The sequence below is a fragment of the Oncorhynchus gorbuscha genome, linkage group LG13, assembly GCF_021184085.1.
Source record: "Oncorhynchus gorbuscha isolate QuinsamMale2020 ecotype Even-year linkage group LG13, OgorEven_v1.0, whole genome shotgun sequence".
Taxonomy (NCBI): domain Eukaryota; kingdom Metazoa; phylum Chordata; class Actinopteri; order Salmoniformes; family Salmonidae; genus Oncorhynchus; species Oncorhynchus gorbuscha.
The window spans coordinates 36681837-36689336 of record NC_060185.1 but is presented as its reverse complement, the minus strand read 5'-3'; the positions used below and the strand labels follow the sequence as shown (position 1 = coordinate 36689336).

General features: G+C 45.1%; 1 protein-coding gene across 1 annotated transcript in view; it reads right to left on the bottom strand.

The window, feature by feature from the left end:
- Nucleotides 1–7500, bottom strand: part of LOC123992814 (protocadherin-16-like) — a 226115-nt gene that overhangs the window by 174284 nt on the left and 44331 nt on the right. The gene's annotated exons all lie outside the window — the stretch shown is intronic.

The window sequence follows — 7500 nt, the reverse complement described above, 5'->3', positions numbered from 1 at the left end:
CAGGATAGTATAGCAGCCAGGACATTCTACTAGAGAACATAACAGGATAGTATAGCAGCCAGGACATTCTACTAGAGAACATAACAGGATAATATAGCAGCCAGGACATTCTACTAGAGAACATAACAGGAGAGTATAGCAGCCAGGACATTCTACTAGAGAACATAACAGGAGAGTATAGCAGTCAGGACATTCTACTAGAGAACAAAACCGGATAGTATAGCAGCCAGGACATTCTACTAGAGAACATAACAGGATAGTATAGCAGCCAGGACATTCTACTAGAGAACATAACAGGATAGTATAGCAGCCAGGACATTCTACTAGAGAACATAACAGGATAGTATAGCAGTCAGGACATTCTACTAGAGAACAAAACCGGATAGTATAGCAGCCAGGACATTCTACTAGAGAACATAACAGGATAGTATAGCAGCCAGGACATTTTACTAGAGAACATAACAGGATAGTATAGCAGCCAGGACATTTTACTAACAAACACTGTGGCAGCCTCTCTGGCATCTCCAAACAGCTTGGAAACAAAACCGTTTCAAATAGTCAAAAGGGTCTAGACTGGTTCAGAATAAAGAACCTTGCATCACATCAACATCGACAGAGAATGTTTTTTAATCTACCTTCCGGGCGCCTAACTAAGCTTGTTATAGCTTCAAGTGGCAAGACTTAGGATGGAGATGCAGTTCATGCAAAAGGCTTGAGAGTTCACCAAACCATGGGTTGACACATTGCAATGGGACTTGCATGCAAAAGGTTTCAGTCAAAAGTCAATTATATAATTTCACAGTGAAGGATGTAATTGACATACAAATAGGAAGGCTGTCATAATAACCATCTTTCTTTTCAGCCCAGAATATGTCATCATAATGCAGAGTCACAAGGACACGCCTTGTAGACCTGTTGTAGAAAAATCTTCCCAGCATCACCTGTGGTTACCCTGACAACTATAACCAAATGAGCACACACACACACAACCACACACACATTTGGAGGACATCCTGAATGATTCTGAATGATTCTGAATACATTTGAATAATTTTATCAGGAGAATGGCATTTACATCTAGGAATTGTTTCCTTCATTTGGTGTGACACTGACCAATGGAAAAGTATATCCTGTTGATAGACAAACATGCAATGTGTCCCAAATGTCACCCTATTCCCTATAAACTGCACTACTTTTGATCAGAGACATATGGGCCCTGGTCAAAAGTAGTGCGTTATGTAGGAAATAGGGTTTGAGACAGGAAGAACTGCTGTATTCTTCAGTGAGTCTGGATGTGATTTGAAAGGCTGGAATTAGTTGGAGGAGTTTGAGCTGCAATTTCCTCACTGTCATCCTCTCTCTTACACACACACACACAGTGATGCTAAACACAAACACACACACACAGTGATGCTAAACACACACACACACACTGATGCTAAACACACACACACAGTGACGCTAACCACAAACACAAACAGTGATGCTAAGCACACACAAACAGTGATGCTAAGCACACACACACAGTGATGCTAAACACACACACACACACACACACACACACACACACACACACACACACACACACACACACACACACACACACACACACACACACACACACACACACACACACACACACACACACACAGTGATGCTAAACACACACACACAAACACACACACAGTGATGCTAAACACACACACACACACAGTGATGCTAAACACACACAAACACACACAGTGATGCTAAACACACACAAACACACACACAGTGATGCTAAACACACACAAACACACACACAGTGATGCTAAACACACACAAACACACACACAGTGATGCTAAACACACACACACAGTGATGCTTAACAAACTCACACAAACACACACACAGTGATGCTAAACAAACACACACACAGTGATGCTAAACAAACACACACACAGTGATGCTAAACACACACACACACAGTGATGCTAAACACACACACACACAGTGATGCTAAACAAACACACACACAGTGATGCTAAACAAACACACACACAGTGATGCTAAACACACACACACACAGTGATGCTAAACACACACACACACAGTGATGCTAAACAAACACACACAGTGATGCTAAACACACACGCACACAGTGATGCAAAACAAACACAGTGATGCAAAACAAACACACACACAGTGATGCTAAACAAACACACACACAGTGATGCTAAACAAACACACACACAGTGATGCTAAACAAACACGCACACAGTGATGCTAAACACACACACACACACAGTGATGCTAAACAAACACACACACAGTGATGCTAAACAAACACACACACAGTGATGCTAAACAAACACACACACAGTGATGCTAAACAAACACGCACACAGTGATGCTAAACAAACACGCACACAGTGATGCTAAACACACACACACAGTGATGCTAAACAAACACACACACAGTGATGCTAAACAAACACACACACAGTGATGCTAAACAAACACGCACACAGTGATGCTAAACAAACACGCACACAGTGATGCTAAACAAACACGCACACAGTGATGCTAAACACACACACACACACAGTGATGCTAAACAAACACACACACAGTGATGCTAAACAAACACACACACAGTGATGCTAAACAAACACACACACAGTGATGCTAAACAAACACGCACAGCTAAACAAACATGCACACAGTGATGCTAAACACACACACACAGTGATACCATGGAGTTACAGTAATTTCCTCTGGTGTCCTATCCTGCCCACTTTTAAAGACAGACTTCCAGGCAGCCTGCAGCACAGAGTGGAAACTACTGTAACTCAAGGCCAGCCCAGGTCAGTCTGAACACACACACACACACTAGACCTGCCTGGTCCCCTGGTCCCCAGCCTGCCTGGTCCCCAGAAATAATGCACTATATAGGGAATAGGGTGCCATTTTGGACACCATTTTGGACACAAGAGCATCGCAGGGCAATTGAAAACAGGGAAACTGGGAGTATGTAAAAACTATTAAGCCGTTAAGAGTGAAAAATGTTATGCCACAGAATTCGTAGCTAGTCTCAGACTTCTATGTGGTATTTAATGCTAGGTTACGTCCAAAATGGCACCCTATTCCTTATATAGTGCACTACTTTTGACCAGGGCTCATACGGTTCTGGTCAAATGTAGTGCACTAAATAGGGAATAGGTAGCCATTTGGGACACACTGCTATAATTCTGTGTGGGGTTATGCTGTATATATTAGTTGAATGGGACTCTCAACACTCCTAACTTATGTAGCAGAACTCAGCGAGCGTGCAGCCCCTTTTGAAGCGTTCACTCTAAAGTGATTGTGAAAGCATAACCTTCCAGGGCACCTAGAGGACAGAATTACTACCTCCCTCCCAGGCGAGGTATTAAACGAGGAGGGTAACCCATGTAGAATCACCACCAGAACCGGGTCTGTGTCCAGAATAACATCCAACCCTTATATTGTGCATTACTTTTAACCACAGTCTGATGGGCCCTGGTCCAAAGTAGTGCACCATATAGGATGCAACCTTGATAATCCTAATGAAGCCCTGGTTGCCTGGCGGGATTATAGATGACAGGAATTTAAAGGACAATGCTGCTTGCGCAACGCTTCAGGAAATCTGGACAGGTCCAAGACCAATAACTGCTATAACTGAAAGACCATATCACTCACACAAACAGTGGATGGGATTTTACCCCGCAAGACATTTGCATTTCCACTCAGTCAGAAACGGTGCACATGGGGATGTGTGAAACTTACTCCTCCACATGAAGGTTCCCGACTTGCGCTTTTTGCGTGGCGTCGACTGGTAAGACGCTTCAGGAGGACGGTCACATGTGCTAGCACGGCAGAGGTCCCGAGTTCACGCCAGTTATGGGCCGAATCGGGAGGAAGTGGTACTCGCTAAGCAAGCAACGTGACGTCCTTTGAGCCTGGATTGAAGCTGTGTCTCTAGCTAGCCCCCACACCAGAAACCAGAGATATGTTTGTGTGCATTGGCTCCATCCTCATACATCCCCCTCCTAAAGCATCCAGAGCAGAGACATCAGAGCCAAACCATGCAGCTCTGTACCACCTTCTCTATACACAGGGAGGTAACACAACACACTGACTGGCATGAAATCTCTCTCTCTCTCTCTCTCTCTCTCTCTCTCTCTCTCTCTCTCTCTCTCTCTCTCTCTCTCTCTCTCTCTCTCTCTCTCTCTCTCTCTCTCTCTCTCTCTCTCTCTCTCTCTCTCTCTCTCTCTCTCTCTCTCTCTCTCTCTCTCTCTCTCTCTCTCTCTCTCTCTCTCTCTCTCTCTCTCTCTCTAAATTACTATTGTAGCTGGAAACAGCTGATTTTTATGGAATATCTACGTAGGCGTACAGAGGCCCTTTATCAGCAACCATCACTCCTGTGTTTCAATGGCACGTTGTGTTAGCTAATCCAAGTTAATCATTTTAAAAATCTAATTGATCTTTAGAAAATCCTTTTTTTGCAATTATGTTAGCACAGCTGAAAACTGTTGTTGAGTATCTGGAGCATCAGCATTTGTAGGTTCAATTACAGGCTCAAAATGTCCAGAAACAAATAACTTTCTTCTGAAACTTGTCAGTTTATTCTTTTTCTGATAAATTAAGGCTATTCCATGAGAGAAATTGCCAATAAACGGAAGATCTCGTACAACGCTGTTTACTACTCCCTTCACAGAACAGTGCAAACTGGCTCTAACCAGAATAGAAAGAGTATTGGGAGGCCCTGGTGTACAACTGAGCAAGAGGACAAGTACATTAGTGTCTAGTTTGAGAAACAGATGCCTCACAAGTCTTCAACTGGCAGCTTCATTTAATAGCACCTGCAAAACACCAGTCTCAACATCAACAGTGAAGAGATGACTCCAGGATTCTGGTAGGCAAGATTATTGCAGGACTATAGATTGTAGTGGTTGCAGTGTGATTTAAAGCCTAACAATTACTGTACATCTGTCAGGGATAGGAAGGCTTTCAATGTGACCATTCATCTATGTTTGCCATGTCTCAAATGACTGAGAGTCATTCATCATCACACACTCTACTGGCCATGATGAGAGACCAGTATTGGAACAGAACAAAAGAGAAAAATGATTTGGGAAGATTCTGGATGGAAACTGGGGAAGGAGAAAGAGAGAGAGAGAGAGAGAGAGAGTACAGGAAGGAGGGATGAGTGGCTGGCACACTGGAGATGAGTGGATCAAGTGATTTGACTGGAAACTGATTGAGACAAATAGAGAACAAATGACAGGAAGATGGAGAGCAGGAGACAGAGACAGATGGAGGGAGAGAGGGGAGTGGAAGGGGGGGGGTTGTACCTCATGGTGTGAAAGAGAAAAGCTGGATGAAGTTGAAGTTGAAGTGATGGTTTCCATGGTGACTGGGGAAACGAGGAAGGAAAAAACTAGGGACAAACAAGAACCCTGTGGATTTGAATGGTAAGGAGGCTCGGCATGGCAGCAGCAGAGTGTGTGAATGTCAGTATAGGTAACGGTGAAGTGTTAGCTCAGCGGGCTACGTCCCTCAGGGCTCTGTGTGTCAATGGTTCTCTCTGTAGGTGCAAGAGAAGACACATTTATTCAGAGGTATGTGTGAGTATTTATAAACTAAGCAATCAGCTGAATCTTCTATACTCTATCACTGTTGAATAGTGAGCTTAGAGGTCTGTGGGGGTGAAACAGACACACAAACACAAACACTGTCAGTGGAACACATAGAGGGTAGTCCACCATCTCTCTCCTCCCTCTTTCCCCTCTCTCATTCCCTCTTTCATTCTGTCCAAACCTCTCCCTGGGCTGTGTCTCTGCTTCCTGTCTGGCAGTAGCTCTGGGCAGTAGGGACTTCCCCTGTCTCAGCTCACCCTGCTAACCCGGTTTGTGTCTCAAACAGAAAAATATTCCCTATATAGTGCACTAATTCTGGTAAAAAGTAGTGCAACATATAGGGAATATGGTGTCGTTTGGGACACAACCCTAACTAACTCTGTAACCCTTCTCTCAGGGGTCCTGATAACTGATCAGGGCTGCCCTAATGAAGTCCCTGCCAGCACGATTAGATTCCATTTACCCTCCATTCTCAATCAGGGAGGAGAGAGCTATCAGCACAGAAAACACTTCCTTTTAGAAATACAGGCAGCTATCCCACACTTACCTCCCCTTGTACCCCCCTGTATCCCTTCTTACATCCCCCTGTATCCCTTCTTACATCCCCTTGTACCCCCCTGTATCCCTTCTTACATCCCCTTGTACCCCCCTGTATGCCTTCTTACATCCCCCTGTATCCCTTCTTACATCCCCCTTGTACCCCCTGTATCCCTTCTTACATCCCCTTGTACCCCCTGTATCCCTTCTTACATCCCCTTGTACCCCCCTGTATCCCTTCTTACATCCCCTTGTACCGCCCTGTATCCCTTCTTACATCCCCTTGTACCCCCCTGTATGCCTTCTTACATCCCCTTGTACCCCCTGTATCCCTTCTTACATCCCCTTGTACCCCCTGTATCCCTTCTTACATCCCCTTGTACCCCCTGTATCCCTTCTTAAATCCCCTTGTACCCCCTGTATCCCTTCTTACATCCCCTTGTACCCCCCTGTATGCCTTCTTACATCCCCCTGTATCCCTTCTTACATCCCCTTGTACCCCCTGTATCCCTTCTTACATCCCCCTGTATCCCTTCTTACATCCCCTTGTACCCTCCTGTATCCCTTCTTACATCCCCCTGTATCCCTTCTTACATCCCCTTGTACCCCCCTGTATCCCTTCTTACATCCACCTGTAGCTCAGACTGAGTCCTATCAGACCACAGTCCCTGGGCTGTGTCTCTGCTTCCTGTCTGGCAGTAGCTCTGGGCAGTAGGGACTTCCCCTGTCTCAGCTCACCCTGCTAACCCGGTTTGTGTCTCAAACGGAAAACTATACCCTATATAGTGCACTAATTCTGGTAAAAAGTAGTGCACCATATAGGGAATATGGTGTCGTTTGGGACACAACCCTAACTAACTCTGTAACCCTTCTCTCAGGGGTCCTGATAACTGATCAGGGCTGCCCTAATGAAGTCCCTGCCAGCACGATTAGATTCCATTTACCCTCCATTCTCAATCAGGGAGGAGAGAGCTATCAGCACAGAAAACACTTCCTTTTAGAAATACAGGCAGCTATCCCACACTTACATCCCCCTGTACCCCCCTGTATCCCTTCTTACATCCCCTTGTACCCCCCTGTATCCCTTCTTATATCCCCCTGTATCCCTTTGTACCCCCTGTATCCCTTCTTACATCCCCTTGTACCCCCTGTATCCCTTCTTACATCCCCCTGTATCCCTTCTTACATCCCCTTGTACCCCCTGTATCCCTTCTTATATCCCCCTGTACCCCCCTGTATCCCTTTGTACCCCCATGTATCCCTTCTTACATCCCTTTGTACCCCCTGTATCCCTTCTTACATCCCCTTGTACCCCCTGTATCC